At 44.7% G+C, this 16871-nt stretch overlaps 1 long non-coding RNA gene across 3 annotated transcripts in view; it reads right to left on the bottom strand.

Annotated features, from left to right (window-relative positions):
- The window catches only part of LOC148135165 (uncharacterized), a 49919-nt gene that overhangs the window by 15746 nt on the left and 17302 nt on the right, over window positions 1–16871 (bottom strand). Inside the window, exons 1-3 of one of the 3 annotated variants that reach the window (XR_015755517.1) lie at window positions 15008–15042; window positions 13697–13774; window positions 11368–11476 (exon numbers count right to left, since the gene is read on the bottom strand). This is a non-coding gene — a long non-coding RNA (uncharacterized LOC148135165). Of the gene's footprint in view, window positions 1–11367; window positions 11477–13696; window positions 13775–15007; window positions 15125–16871 lie in introns of those variants that run through there. The other 2 variants (XR_015755515.1, XR_015755516.1) reach the window with 2 other exon arrangements.

The following is a 16871-nucleotide window of genomic DNA, read 5'->3' as shown; positions in this document are numbered from 1 at the left end:
CCAACTCGGCACTGGCCTCCTGAACTGTCCCACCTCTCCATCTTCCTTCCCAATTATCCATTCCACCCTCTCACCACTACCCCATCTACATCTACCTAGTCTCTTCGTAGCTCCCTTCCCCCCCAACCCCAAACACCCCTCCCCATTTATCTCTCAGCCCTCTTCTCCCACCTCCCACATTTCTGATGAAGTGCTTACATGCCCAATATGTCAATTCACCTGCTCCTTGGATGCTGCCTCACCTTCTGTGCTTTTCCAGCACCACAAGCTGGAAGAACAACACCTCATCTCCCAGTCGGGAACCCTACAATCCTCTGGCTTCAACATCAAATTCAATAATTTTAGGTCCTGAACTCTCCCACGTCCTAGTGTCTTTGCCCCTTACCCCACACACCAGGCCTTGTTATTACATAGCCTGGCATTACACACTACCTATGGTTAGCCACTAACAGTCCCCATAAACAGCTATTCACCCTCCCCCTCAGATCATTATCCACTCTTTTTGTCCAATTGTTCTTATCTCTCTCTTTGGACTCTATTCCCCCCCTATCATTTACTCCTAAACCCCTACCTTCTGCATAAAAAACAACATTTTTTCTCAGTAGCATCAGTTCCTGAGGATGTGTCACCGAATCCAAATTGCGAACCGATTTCACTTCACAGATGCTGCCAGATCTGCTGAGCTTTTCCAGTACTTTCAGTTGTTATTTGTGATTTACAGCATCCACAGTTCTTTCAATTCGGAGTATCTAATTCAGGTCTAGCAGACTCAAACAGTGTTTATCAACCTTCCCAGTCCACACCACCTCCATCTCTCTCCCAGTCTCTGCTGTCTCTCCCACTCCCTTCACACTCACCGAGTCCCCCCTCACAGTGACACTGCGCCTGCAAAGCTGATGGTCATGTGTTGGCCTGCTGGACCCACCCCTCATTCACTCCCATTGGCTGGAGGATCACGCCAACTCTCCTATTGGTCTGAAGCTGTGTCAGTCAGCCAGGCCCCATTGTGACCTGAGTGGTGGGATCCTCCCAGGTGCATCAGAGGCTGAGGGGTGACCTCACAGAGGTTTATAAAATCAGGAGGGGTATGGGTAGGATAAATAGACAAGGTCGTTTCCCTGGGGTCGGGGAGTCCAGAATGAGAGGGCATAGGTTTAAGACGAGAGGGGAAGAATTTAAAATGGATCAGAGGGGCAATTTTATTTCCCACCGAGGTTGGTGCTTGTATGGAATCTTCTGTCGGGAAGGGGAGGATGTTGGTACAATTATACCATTTGGCATCTGGATGGGTATATGAATAGGAAGGGTGTATGTGCCAAGTGTTGGCAAATGGGACTTAGATTAGGTTGGGATATCTGGTCAGCATGGACCAGTTTAACCAAAGGGTTTATTTTCATGCTGTACACCTCTACGGCTCTGCCCTGTGATGAGCTTCATCATTCACAGTGAATGAGGCAGCATCACAGAGCACAGGGGCTGGGAGCTATTCAGCCCATTGGGGCTGTACTCTCTCCCTCTGGAGATAGTGCCAGTCAATTCCAACTCACCTCCCACTTGGACACAGCCTTCCAAATCCTTCCTTAAAAAGTTAAATTTCAAACTTGTTTTGACAATAGCTACTGAATCTGCATTCAGCTGTCTTTCAAACTGTTCCAGATGCTCAGAACTTAGTGAGTAAAATAATCTTCACATTTTTAACCTGCATTATTTGCCAGTTACCTGAAAGTAGTTACTAAAAATTGTGACGTTAAAAATTTCTCACTCTGTCTCTCTATAAATGAAATATCCTGGAAACAAATCAACTCCTGGTCAAAATCACTGCTTATCCTTCTCAGCTCCAAGGAGAATTGTCTGACCTTCTGCTAACTCTCCATAAAAGAGAAACCCATCTTAATTTTAATTTATTAGTGTCGTAGAGATGTACAACACAGAAACAAACCCTTCAGTCCAAATTGTCCATGCCGACCAGATATCCTAAATTAATCTCGTCCCATATGCCAGCACTTGGCCCATAGCCTTCTAAACCTTTCCCAATCACATATCCAATGAGATCCATTTTAAATGTTGTAACTATACCAGCCTCCACACTTTCTCTGGCAGCTTATTCCATACACGTATCACGTTCAGCTTGAAACTCTGCCCCTAATATCCCTTTTCAATCTTTTCCTCACGCCTGTGCTTTCTAGTTTTGGACTCACCTAAACAGGAATAAGACCCTGGCTGTTTACCCTATCCATGCCCCTCACGATTTTATCAACCTCTATGGTCACCCCTCAGCATCCGATTCTCCAGTGAAAACAGCCTCAGCCTATTCAGCCTCTCCCTATAGCTCAATCTCTCAACCCTGGAAACATCTTTGCACATCTTTTCTGAATCCTTTCAAGTTTCACAATATCATTCCGATAGTGGGGAGACCAGGACTGAAAGCAGAATTCCAGAAGTGACTGAATCAATGTCCTGTACAGCCGCAAAATGACATCACAACTCCTGTACTCAATGCACTGACCGATAAAGGCAAGAATACTAAACACCTTCTTCACTACCCTGCCTATGATTCCACTTTCAAGGAACTATGAACCTGTACTCCAAGATCTCTTAGTTCAGCAACACTGCCCAGGACCTTCCCATTAAGTGTAGAAGTCCGGCCCTGATTTGCTTTTCCAAAATGCAGAACCTCACATTTATCAAAATTAAACTTCATCTGCCACTCCTCAGCCCATTTGATCGGAGTCTCATTGTACTCTGAGGTAACTTTACTGTCCACTGCACCTCAAATTTTGGTGTCTACTGTAAACCTACTAACCATAGCTCCTATATTCACATGGAAATCATTGATATAAATGACAAAAAGCAGTGGACCCAACACCCAGCCTGACAGCATTTTGCTCACCACAGGTTTCCAGTCCTAAAAGCACCCTCCACCAAGACACTGACTGCTCAGCAAGGTTAGAGCTCATGGAATACAGGGAGAACTAGCCAATTGGGATCCAGAACTCGCTCAAAGGCAGAAGACAGAGGGTGGTGGTGGAGGATTGATTTTCAGACTGGAGGCCTGTGACCAGTGGAGTGCCACAAGGGTCGGTGCTGGATCCACTACTTTTCGTCATTTATATGAATGACTTGGATGTGAACATAGCAGGCATAGTTAGTGAGATGACACCAAAGTTGGAGGTGTAGTGAACAGTGAAAACAATTACCTCAGAGTACAACGGGATCTTGATCAGATGAGTGAATGAGCTGAGGATTGGCATTTGGGGAAATCAAATCTTAGCAGGACTTATACACTTAATGGTAAGGTCCTGAGGAGTGTTACTGAACAAAGAGACCTTGGAGTGCGGGTTCATAGCTCCTTGAAAGTGTAGCCACAGGTAGATAGGATAGTGAAGGCGGCATATGGTTAGAACATTAAGTATAGGAGTTGGGAGGTCATGTTGTGGCTGTACAGAGCATTGGTGAGGCCACTATTGGAATATTGCGTACAAATCTGGTCTCCTTCCTATCGGAAGGATGTTGTGAAACTTGAAAGGGTTCAGAAAAGATTTACAAGAAAGTTACCAGGATTGGAGGATTTGAGCTCAACTGGGGGTTGAATAGATTTTGAATAGACTGGGGCTATTTTCCCTGGAGCGTCGGAAGCTGAGAGGTGAGCTTATAGAGGTACATAAAATCATGAGGGGCATGGATAGGATAAATAGACAAAGTCTCTTCCCTGGGGTGGTGGATCCCAGCACTAGAGGGCATAGGTTTAGGGTGAGAGGGGAAAGACTTTAAAGAGACTTGTGGGGCAACGTTTTCACAAAGGGTGGTACGTGTATGGAATGAGTTGCCAGAGGAAGTGGTGGAGGTTGGACGAATGCAACATTTATAAGGCATCTTGATGGGTATATGAATAGGAAGGATATGAGCCGGGTGCAGGCAGGTGGGACTACATTGCGTTGGGATATCTGGTCAGCATGGTCAACTGGTTGGACCGAAGGGTCTCTGCTTCTGTGTTGTACATCTATGACTCTTTGATCTTCCAAACAATTTTGTATCCAAATAGCTAGTTCCGCCTGTATTCTATGGTGTTGAACTTGCTAACCAGCCTGTTATGTGGAACCTTGTGTCTTTCTCAAGTCCAAGTTAATGACTTCCATGCACAAAGCCATGCTGACTCTCCCTAATCTTTTCTTGCCTTTCCAATGACATGTAAATTCTGTCCCTGAGAATCCCTTCCAACAACTTGCCTGCCACTGACTTCAGGCTCACCGGTCTATAGTTCCCTGGCTTTTCCTTACTACCTTTCTCAAATAATGATTTGGAGATGCCAGTGCTGGACTGGGGTGTACAAAGTTAGAAATCACACAACACCAGGTTATAGTCCAAACGGTTTAATTGGAAGCACACTTCCAAATAAACCTGTTTGACTATAACCTGGTGTGTGATTTTTAACTTTCTCAAATAATGGCACCCATCTTCCAGCACCTTGTCTGTGGCAATTGATGATACAAATATCTCAGCGAGGGGCCCAGCAATCACTTCCCTGGCTTCCCACAAAGTTCTGGGATACACCTGCTCAGATTCCTGGGATTTATCCACCTTTCTGTTTTTTAAGACCTCCTCCACTGTAATATGAACAATTGCCAAATTATCACTATTTATTTCTCCAAACTCTCTAGCTTCCATATCATTTTTCAGTAAAAACTGATGTGAAATACTTACAGAATCTCTCCCACCGCCTGCGGTTCCATAGACAGCCTTACTGATTTTTGAGGGTTGCTATTCTCTGCCTGGTTACTCTTTTGTCCAGCCATCCCTTTCCCTGGAAATAACCTCCCGCAAACAAATTTTGCAAGTTCTTACCTTGTGCCATCGAAATTGTCCAATTTAGAAGGCTACCTATTAGATCTGGTCTATTATTTTCTGTAACTATTTTAAAGCTAGTAGAACTATCAGAGAATCCAGACAGCGTGGAAGCGGGCCATTCAGCCCATCACATCCACACTGAACATCAGAGCCTTCTACCCTACCCCTATAACGTTGCAATTCCAATGAGCAATCCACCTGGCCAGCACATCCCTGAACACTATGGACAATTCAGCCTGGATAACCCAACCATCCTACACATCTTTGGACTGTGGGAGGAAACCAGAGCAACCAGACGAAACCCAAGCAGACAACCACAACAAGGCGATCATCCCTTTCTTATTTCCCAATTCTATCCAAGTAACTTCACTGGAAATACTCCCAATATCCTCCCTGAGCACAACCATAAAGGTATCCCTAATCCAAAACGCCATTCTGCCTCCTCTCGTTCCCCCTTTCTATCCTTCCCATTGCACCCTAGAACATTAAGCTGCCAGTCCTATCCATCACTGAGCCACGTTTCTGTAATATCCATGATATCCCAGTCCCATGTTCAAAACCATATCCTCAGCTCATCTGCCTTCCCTGACGGGCCTCTTGCACTGAAATAAATGCAGTGAAACTGCTCTGTCCCACCTCGTTCTGTGCCTTGCCCTTGCCTGCCTTGACTGTCTAACTTCTCAACTGTACCAGCCTCAGACATACCTCTTCTCTCACTATTTCTTTAGGTTTACCCCCCACTCCCTCACTGGTTTAATGCCTCCTGAGTAGCACTAGCAAATCTCTCTGCCTGGATATTAGACACCTTCCAATTCAGGTACAATCCATCCTTCTTATGCACGTCAATTCTACCCCAGCAGAGATTCCAATGATCCAAACATGGCAATCCTTCTCCCCTGCACCAGATCCTTAGCCACACATTCATCTGCTCTATCCTGCTGTTCCTACTCTCACTAGCATGAGGCACAATGAGTAATCCAGATATTACTATCCACGAAGACCTACTTTTTATCCTCCAGGATAATTTGCTATATTCTCTCGTCAGAACCTCATCCTTTCCTCTTCCGATGTCATTGGTACTGATGTATAATGAGCTCCCACTGATCATACTCCCTTTTGAGAATACTCTGCTCCCTCTCCGAGACATCCTTGTCCCTGGCACCAGGGAGGTACCACCCATTCTGATGTCTCACTGTCAGCTGCAGAAACGGCAGTCTGTGCCCTATACCAGAGAATCTCCTATCACCATCGATCACCAGGAACCTCATATACCTCACATTACATTGGAGCCAGTCTCTGTACCAGTACCTTGCTTGTCAGTGCGATATGCCCCTGAGAGGGTGACCTCCGACGCTTTCCGAAACAGTGTACTTGTTTGAGATCAATCAGCCGGGCCCCATTGTGAGGTAAGTGGTGGGATCCTCTCTCTCTCTGCCCTGTGATGAGCTTCATCATTCACAGTGAATGGGGAAGTATCACAGAGCACAGGGGCTGGGGCTATTCAGCCCATTGGGACTGTACTCTCTCCCTCTGGAGATGCTGCAAATCTGTCCCAACTCCCCTCTCACTTGCCCAAAGCCCACTAAGTCCTTCCTTAAAAAGTAAAATAAATCTGTTTGAGAACACCTGCTGAATCTGTGTCCAGCTGCCGTTCAGCCTATTCCAGGTGCGCAGAACTTACTGAATGAAATAATGTTCCCATTTTCACTCTGCATTATTTGCCAGTTACCTGAAAGTAGTTACGAAAAATTGTGATCGTGCTAACAATTCCTCTCTCTCTGCAAATTAATTGTTTGGAAACAAATCTGCACCTGGTCCAAATCACTGCTTAACCGTCTCAGCTCCAAGGACAATTATCTGTGCTTCTGCTCGCTCTCCACAAAAGAGGAACGCATCTTAATTTATTAGTGTCATAGAGATGGACAGCACAGAAACAGACCTTCGGTCCAATTCGTTCATGCCGACTCGGAATCCTAAACTACTGGAGTCCCATTTGCCAGCTATTGGGCCCTATCCCTCAAAACCCATCCCATTCACGGATGCCTTTCAAATGTTGTAATTGTATCAGTCTCCACTACTTCATCTGGCAGCTCATTCCACACACACACCACACTCAGCTTGAAAACGTTGCCCCTTCGATCCCTTTTAAATCTTTGCCCTCTCAACTTAAGCCCATATGCTCTTGTTTTGGACCCACCTCACCTGGGGGGGAAAGACCCTGGCTGTTTACCGTATCCATGCCCCTCATGATTTATAAATCTCCATAAACTCACCTCTGTCTTTGACTCTTCAGGGAAAATAGCCCCAGTCTCTCCCTGTAGCCCAAATCCTTCAACCCTGGCAATGTTTTTGCAAATCTTGTCTGACTCCTTTCAAATTTCATAACATCCTTCCCAGAACATGGATATTCGAACTGAAAGCAGAATTCCTGAAATGGCTTAATCAATGTCCTGTCAAGCCACAATATGACGTCCCAGCTTCCGTATTCAATGCATTGACTAATAAATATAAGCATACCAAACACCACCTTCACTAGTCTGCCTACCTGCGACTCTACTTTCAAGGAACAATGAACCTGAACTCCAAGGTCTCTTTGTTCAGCAACACTCCCCAGGACTTTACCATTAAGTGCATAAGTCCTGTCCTGATTTGCCTTTCCAAAATACAACAGCTCACATTTATCTAAATTGAACTCAGTCTGCCATTTTTCGTTCCAATGGCCCATCTAATCAAGATCCTGTTGTATTCTGAACTAACTTTCTACACTGCCCACTACACCTCCAATTTTGGTGCCTTCCGACCATATCTCATATATTCACATCCAAGTCATTTATTGAAGGCCCCAATATCCATTGCTGCAGCACACTGCTGCTCACAGGCCTCCAGTCCACAAAACAACCCTACATCACCACTCTCTGTCTCCTACCTTCAAGCCAGTTTTGTATCTAAATGGCTTGTTCTCCCAGCATTCCATGTTATCTAACCTTGCTAACCAGTCTGCTTTGTGGAACCTTGTTCAATTCCCATGGAGACAACGTTCACAGGCTGCCATCAATCATCTTTGTCACTTCTTCAAGAAAAAAAATACTCAAGTTAGTGAGACACGATTTTGCACAAACAAAGCCACTTTAACTCTCCCTAATCATTTCCAAATACACGTTTATCCTGTCCCTCAGAATCCCTTCCAACAACCTTGCCTGCCACTGACTTCAGGCTCACTGTTCTCTTGTTCCATGGCCTCTCCTTACCACCTTTTAAAAATAATGGCACCTCACCTGTCGCTATCAATGATACAAATATCTCAGGAGAGGCCCAACAATCTTAAAGGAGGACAGAGGGGGTTAGGGAGGATATTCTAGAGGTTTGTGTCCTTGGCAGCTCCAATCGCGGAGTGATATAGGTGGGGAATAGCTGTCAATGGAGACAATTAGTGGTTAATCGTGGGTAGTGTGTAATGGCAGGCAATGTGATAACAATGTGTGTGAGTTAAGGGTTGGAGGGGTGGGGTTCAAGGGCAGTGGTGTGGGAAGTAGAGGATATACACTGGAGGGCATTGGGGTTGACCACATGAAAGGGGAAATTGCAGTCCTTGAAATATGGTCCATTTGGTATGTTCTGGAGTGTTCTGCCAGCTTGCATCAAGCTTCACTGGATCACTGCACCTAAGCATGAGACAGATGTTGGCCAAGGAACACGCTCATGTGTTAAAGTGGCAGGCAACCGGGAGCTCAGGATCTTTTTTGGCCTGAGAGGGAGCACAGATTGATCCAAATTGCACTTCATTTCTTTGTAGGAACTGTCAGATTTAGTCCCAATCACCCAATTCATAATGTTAACCTGTAAACTCCTTATGGACTCAAATCCTAGCACCTTTTCAGGTGGAATGTTCCAGATTCTGATAACTCTGTTCATTGAGAAAAATGATCCCTTTTAAATCTTTTCCCTCTCATCTTAAGTCTGTGTCCTCTAGTTCTGAACCCACAGAACCCAGGAAAAACTCCCTGACTGCTCACCTTATCCAGGTCTATCATGATTTTATAAACATTTATAAGGTCACCTCTCAGTCTCTAAATCTCCAGGGAAAATAGTCCCAGCCTATTCAGCATTTCCCAATAGCTCAACCCGTCCAACCCTGGCAAAGTCCTTGCAAACCTTTTCTGAAACCTTTGAAGTTTCACAACATCATTCCGAGAACAGGGAGATTGGAACTGAAAACAGAATCCCAGAAGAGCATTAATCAATGTCCTGTACAACCACAATATGACGTCACAACAGCTGCATTCAATGCATTGACCAATAACGGGGAGTGTACCAAACACTGCATTCACGACCCCGCCTACCTGTGACTCGACTTTCAAGGAACTATGAACCTGGACTCCAAGGTCTCTTTATTCAGCAACACTCCCCAGGACTTTACCATTAAGTGTACAGGTCCTGCCCTGACTTGCCTTTCCGAAATCCAACAGCTCACATTTGTCTAAATTGAACTCCATCTGCCATTCCTTGCGCCATTGACCCATCTGATCAAGATCCTGTTGTATTCTGAACTAACCTTCTTCACTGTCCGCTACACCTCCAATTTTGGTGCCTTCTGTAAACCTACTGACCATACCTTACACATTCACATCCAAGTCAATTATTTAAGGACCCAATATCGATCCTTGTAGCACACTGCTGCCCACAGGCCTCCAGTCCGCAAAGCAACCCTCCATCACCACCCTCTGTCTCCTACCTTCAAGTCAGTTTTGTATCCAAATGGCTTGCTCTCCCTGCATTCCGTGTTATCTAACCCTGCTAACCAGTCTGCTTTGTGGAACCTTGTTGAATGTCCACATAAACAACATTCACCGCCTGGCTTCATCAATTTTCTTTGTCACTTCAAAACATTCAGTTAAGTTAGTGAGACACAATCGTGCATGTACAAAGCCACACTGACTCTCCCTAATCATTCCTTACCTTTCCTAATAGATGGATATCCTGTCCCTCAGAATCCCTTCCAACAACTTGCCTGCCACTGACTTCAGGCTCACTGTTCTCTTGTTCCATGGCCTCTCCTTACCACCTTTTTAAAATAATGGCACCTCACCTGTCGCTACCAACGATACAAATATCTCAGGAGAGGCCCAACAATCACTTCTAGCTTTCCAGAAAGTTCTGGGATACACCTGATCAGGTCCCAGGACTTTATCAACCTTGCTGCCATTTAGGATATCCAGTACCACCTCCTCTGTAACAGGGACACTTTTCAAGTTCTCTCTGTTTATTTCTCCAAACTCTCGAGTTTCTATATCCTTCTCCAGTAAAAACTGACATGAAATATTTGCATATCTTTCCCACTCCCTGTGGTTCCATAGACAGCCTTGTTGATCTTTAAGGGGTCCTATTCTCTGGTCCAGTTAATCTTTTGTCTGTGATATATTTGTTTAATCTCTTTGGATTCTACTTAAACCATTGCCTGAAGCTATTTCATGTCTTCTTTTTGCTCTCTTGATTTCCCTCAAGTATGAAAGGGTGATCCTGTACTCCCAATTCCTCTGCCATATCTGCTCCCAGGAGGAGCAATTCCACCCCAGGACATCTGAGAAAGGCCTCCTACTTCAAGGACCACAATTTCCCTCTCACTTGATCAACAATGCCCTCCAATGCGTACCCTCCACTTCCTGCACCTCCACCTTTATCCCACCACTTCAACCACAATAAGATTATAACCCTGCAATCTTCACCTTCCACCCCACTAATCTCCAGATACAGTGCATTAACCTCTGTTATTTATGCTATCTAAAGTCGGATCCCACCACCACAGACATATTTCCCTCTCCACCCCTATCTGCGTTCCACAGAGACCATTCCCTCAGCAACACCCTTGTTAGGCCCACCCCCTCCCACCAACCCATGCTCCACACCCTTGACCCTCCCTTGCCGCCACGGGAGATGTAAAACTTGCGGCCACACCTCCCTCTGACCTCTGTCCAAGACCTGAAAAGGATCTTTTCACATCAGGCAGTGATTTCTCTGCACATCCCAAAACCTCATCTACTGCATCTGGACACTATGGGAAATTTAACATGGTTCATCCAACTAACCTACACATCTTTGGACTGTGGGAGCAAACTGGAACACACGAAGGAAACCCTCACAGACACTGGGGAGAACGTGCCAACTCCAACACAGAGTGGCCCGAGGCTGGAATCAAACCCAGGTCCCTGGTGCTGAGGAAGCAGCGCTAACCACTAAGCCACAAGATCTTTGGTGCTGATGTGCTGCCCCACTGATAACTCACTCACCGTGCCTCATTTTCTAAGTGGCAGTGATGAGGGAGTGAAATTATCGCTAGACTGTTAATCCCGAGAACCAGATAACGTTCTGGGGACACGGGAATCCCATCACGGCAGATTTTGGAACGTGAATTCATTAAATATCTGGAAAAATTAATTTTGTGACGACAATGAATCCATTGTCAATTGTTGGGAAATCCCATCTGGTTCACTCATGACCTTTAGGGAAGGAAAATGCCATCCTTACCTGGTCTGGTCTGCATGTGACTCCAGACCTATAGCAATGTGGTTGATTCTTAACTGCCCTCTGGTTAAACGAAGCAATAAATGCTGGCCGAGCCAGTGACAGCCTCATCCTGTGAATGAATAAAGAAAACAGGTCAGGTCTTGTTCCTTCTCTAGTAGGTACATCCTACAAACTGAATCTGAAACGTTCTCGTACACACTGAACAAATACCTTTCCATCCAAGCCCTGAACACTACAGCATTCCGAGGCCATGTTGGTAAAGTTAAAACCACTTATCATTGCATCCATATTATTCTTACAGATAACTGAGGTCTCCTGGTAAAATTGTGTCTCAATTCCCCGCTGACTATTGGGAGAGAGTCTATAATACAATCCCAGTAAGATGGTTATCCCTTCCTTATTTCTCAGTACCACCCAAGTAACTTGCCTGGATGTACTCCCAGGAATATCCTCCCGAAGCCCAGCTGTAATGTTATCCCTAATCAAAGACGCCACTCCCCCTGTACTGTTGCCCCCTTTCTATCGCATCTACACCCTGGAATATTAAACTGCTCGTCCTATCCATCCCTGAGTGATGCCTCTGTAATTGCTATAATATCCCAGTGCCATGTTCAAAACCATACCCTGAGCCCATCTGCCTGACCTGTCAGGCCTCTTGCACTGAAATAAATTCAGTGTAATTGGTCCGTCCCACTTTATTCTGTGGCTTGCTCTTGCCTGCCTTGACAGTCTAATCTGAACAGTACCAGCCTCGGACATACCTCTTTCTCACTATCTCTTTAGGTTTATCCCAACTCCCTCACTGGTTTAATGCCTCCCGAGTGGAACGAGCAAATCTCCCTGCTCATCAGGACCCCATACTTTCCCCTTCCTATGCCATTGGTACCAATGTACAATGTCCTCCCACTGGCTATTCTCCCCTTTGAGAATATTCTGCACCCTCTCCAAGGCATTCTTGACCCTAGCATCAGGGAGGCACCACCCCATTCTGATGTCTCACTGTCAGCTGCAGAAATGGCAGACTGTGCCCCTGACTAGAGAGTCCCCTATCACCATCGTTTGCGTGGAACTGGATATACCTTACATTATGTTAGAGCCAGTCTCAGTTGCAGTAACTTGGCAGTCAGTGCTATATTCCCCTGAAAGTCTATTACCCCCTACATTTTCCAAAACAGTACACTTGTTTGAGCTGGGGATAACCACTGGATATTCCTGCAGTACTTGCCTACCCCTCCTAGCTTTCCTGGAGGTAACCCACCTACCTGACTGTATCTGCAGTATCCTCCAATCCTGAGACTGCCACCTATCACACCCTTGGGCCCTGTCAATTCCTCACTGCCTTTAATCACTCCTTCACCAATCCATGTGATCTGATAGGATTTGCAAAGACACTTCCTGCTGACACAATCATCAGGATCATTGAAACTCTCTCTAATCTCCCACATCCGACAGAAACAGCACACCACTCTACAACAGGCCATCTCTCCGCCTTAACAATCTACAGACCAAGACAAAGGCACAGTCTTACTGCTCGAAAAATACTGCCCGAGAATAACTTAATGCTTACGCTTTATATTTTAAACATTTAAACAACAGACCGAAAGACATGAAAAAGAAACCTTCACCTTTCTCACTATTAATATAATAAAACCGTCTAAAATTAATGTTTCAAGAGACTGAAAGCCACTGAGCTGATCCCGGCTGTGAGCAGCTCAGAGAGCGAGGTCTCTCGGAGGGCAGCTGTGAAATGTCACTGTTTGTTTCTCTTTTCTCCAAGCTGCATTTCCAGAGAGGTTTATACCTTCACAACCAGTCAGCTGGGAGAGGTCACTGCTCGGTTTTATTCACTGGAGGTTGTCTTTGCTGCCCAGACCAGAATTTATTGGCCACCTTTATGTGTCTTGGAGAAAGTGGTGGTGAACGGCCTCCCTGAAATGCTGCAGTCCATGTACACCACAGTGATGTTTGGACAACAATCCCCCACTAGACCCACATCCCTCTCTGTCTCTGTAATCCCCCTCCGGCTTCAGAAATTGCATGTGTGTAATTTTACCTCAAATTGTACACGGAGAATGATGGAGCTTTTTTAAAAATAATACATTGCTAAAAAGGGAGGCAATGGCCAGATGATATTCTTGCTAGACGAGTAATATGAGCAATGTTCCGAGGATTAGGGTTAGATGGTAGCATCATGGCTGATGGTGGCATCTGATATCAATAAAATCTCGAATGAAAAGGCTAATGATGACCATGAAACTATTATCGACTGTTAGGAAAAAACCCATCTGGTTCACTAATGCCCTTTAGGGAAGGAAATTGTCATCCTCACCCGGTCTGGCCAACATGTGACTCCAGACCCACAGCAATGTGGTTAACTCTCAACTGCCCTCAGGGTAAACATCCACATCTGAGTGAATAAACAATTTATATTTAAATCGCAGAGGAAAGCTTTTTTAAAAACAAAATTGTGTTTTCAAACTTTAAAAAAAAATCACCTTGGTCGGATGGCACTATAGACGCTGCAATAATCAGGGAGAATATAAGGAACAAATATACAGAGAGATCTCCGATATACAGTCACAACAATAAGGTTATAGTAGTAGGTGATTACGATAGTGTGAAAGGTTTGGTTGGCAAGGAATGTGTTAAATGAGTTCAAGAAATGTTCTTTATCAATATTTAAATGTTCCTATCAGGAAGCAAGCAACACCTGACCTTTTCTTGTCTGATCAGACAGGGCAAGTGACTGAAGTGATAGGACGGGAACAGTTTGGGGGAGAGGAAATTGTGGGCACCATGGAGAAATAGTTGTATAATCGATAACTACAGGTGAGCTGCCTGATGACTGGAGAGTGGCTAATGTTGTACCTTTGTTAATGAAGGGGTATAAGGAGCAGCCCAGGAACTGTAGACCTCAGTGGTGGGTAAGCCGTTGGAGGCGATTCAGAAGGATAGGATTTGCATGTATTTGGAGAGTTATAGGGACACTCAACATGGTTACTTAACAGGGTGTCTCACAGACTTGATTGAGATTTTTAAGGTAGTCACCAAGAAGATCGATGAGGGCAGAGTGGCAGACATTGTTTATTTGGACTTTAGTAAAGCCTTTAAAAAGATTGTGCAGGGGAGACGAAGTTGTAAAGTTCGATCCCATGGGATTCAGCAAGAGCTTGCCAACTGGATACAAAATTTGCTTAACAATAGGAGACAGTAATAGTGGAGGGTTGTTTTTCACACTGGAGGCCCGTGACCAGCAGTGTTCTCCAGGAATCGGTGCTGGGTCCATTTTTGTTTGTCATGTGTGTAGATGGTTTGAATTAGAATACACAAAGCATGGTTTGTTTGTGGGTGACATCAAAAACTGTTAAGGTAGACAGTAACAAAAGGTTATCCACGAATACAGAGGGATCCTGATCAATTGGGTGAATGGGCTGAAATGTGGCAGATGGAATTTAATTTGAATAAATGTAAGATATTATATTTTATAAAACAAAATCTCCTTTAGCCTCATTAATTAATTACACTAATTAAAAGTAAGGCCTTGAGTAGTGATGTGGAACAAAGAAACCGAGGGGTTCAGGTCTTTGCAGTTTGTGTCACATGTAGACAGGGTGGTTAAGTGGGTGTTTAGCACGCTTACCTTCATTGCTCAGACCTTTAGGTATAGGAGTTGGGACACTATCATGAGGTTATACATGATGTTGGTGAGGCCTCTTCACTGTGTTCAGTTCTGGTCCCCCTGTTAGAGGAAGGATGTCATTAAATTGGAAAAGGTTCAGAAGATGTTTCCCAGGATGTTGCCATGAACGGAGGGATTGTTTTAGAAGGAGAGGATGGATAGGCTGGGATGTCTGTCACCGGAGAGCAGGAGGTTGAGGGGTGACCTTATTAGAGGTTTATAAAATCATGGAGTGTGTAGACAAGATGAATGGCTGCATGGGAGGGGGATTCAAGACACCGGTGCATACAGTTTGAGAAGAGATGACAAAGATTTTAAAAAGACATGAGTTTTTCTATTTTTGCACTTATGGGTTGAACTTCCAGAGGAAGTGGTAGCTGTGAATACAATTACAATACTTAAAAGATATTTGGATAAGTACATAAATAGGAAATATTTGGAGGGATATAGGCCAAGCAGAGGCAGGTGTGATTAGTTTAGGTGGAATTATAGTCGACATGGATTGGTTAGACCACAGGGTCCATTTCCATGATATATAACTTTGAAACTCTAACTCTCGGTGTCTTCGTGTTCACAACTCTCCCTATCACTGTCACCTCATGAAGCTTCACAACTCTTCCTTATCTCTGCTATCATAAGCATCTCTGTAACATCCTCCAATCACACAATCCTCCCTATCTCTGTAATCTCGATCCCCACAAATCTCTCTGCTAAGTGCCTTTCTGTAATTCCAGCCTTGAGGATAGCCCATTTTTAACTCAGATTCCTGCACCCTGAGCTCCAGAATTTCCTACTAAACCTCTCTGCTCATTTGCCTCCCCAAAACATTAACCAATCATCTATCATCTATTCTAATATCAAAAAGGTATGAGATGATCGCAGTGGGTCTGTGTGCTTGATGACCAATATGGAGAAGATGGGGGCATTGTGTTCAACAGTTTTATACCAGAGACTCTGACCCCATTTTATTCCGTGTTTCTCAGTGATTCCCTCTTTTTGAAGCAGACATGAGTGAGAAGCAGTGGAGAATGTAAATGATACATGGTCTGCATAGTGAGAGGATTCCACCACCACTGGCTGTTTACCCTCCAGCTCCACAATGTCCAATAACCTATCCATGCTATCGCGGATCCTGGCACCAGGGAGGTAACATACTATCCTGGATTCATGTCTGTGGCCACAGAAGTGCCTATCTGTACCTCTGACTATTGAATCCCCGTTACTCTCTTTCCTCCGTTCGGTGCAGAATCCGAAGCGGGATACAGTATCTGTTTGATAATGGGATGATCACTGGGAACTCCTGCATTTCCTTCCTGAGCCTTTTACTTGATCTGATAGTCATCCATTCCCTTTCCTAACTCACTGAACGTGCTGTCCATAACATCCTCAGTATTGCAGATGCTCCACAGTGAGTCCACTCACAGCTTCAGATCTGAAAAGCAGTTTCCCAGTAACTGCAGATGGGCACACTTCCTGCACATATTGTCGCCAGGGACACTGGAAGCATCCCTTATTTCCCACATTGTGCAAGAGGAGAACACCGCGGATCTGAGGTCTCCTGTAACAATGTCTCTCTAGATTCAGCTAGTTCTCCCATCACGAGAACTTAAATGAGCTAGCAACCTTTCTTCACTTCAAGCATGTCCATTATAATCTAAATCCCCGACCTTTACTTAAGCTGACATGTTATACTTTAAAACCTGTTACAAAATATTCAGCAGGTATCTCATAAAAATTGGCTATTCCCATTGGGAGCATATGAATTTCTGAACGGCCTGAACTAAACCTGAGTTTCAGCATCACCTTCTCCCTGTCTCACCTCACT

The sequence above is a fragment of the Chiloscyllium plagiosum genome, unplaced genomic scaffold (assembly GCF_037043375.1).
Source record: "Chiloscyllium plagiosum isolate Xiang-an unplaced genomic scaffold, Cpla_swu_hap1 HiC_scaffold_51, whole genome shotgun sequence".
In the NCBI taxonomy this organism is placed as follows: domain Eukaryota; kingdom Metazoa; phylum Chordata; class Chondrichthyes; order Orectolobiformes; family Hemiscylliidae; genus Chiloscyllium; species Chiloscyllium plagiosum.
Note: the sequence above shows the minus strand (reverse complement) of the source record. Positions and strands in the feature narration are given on the sequence as shown.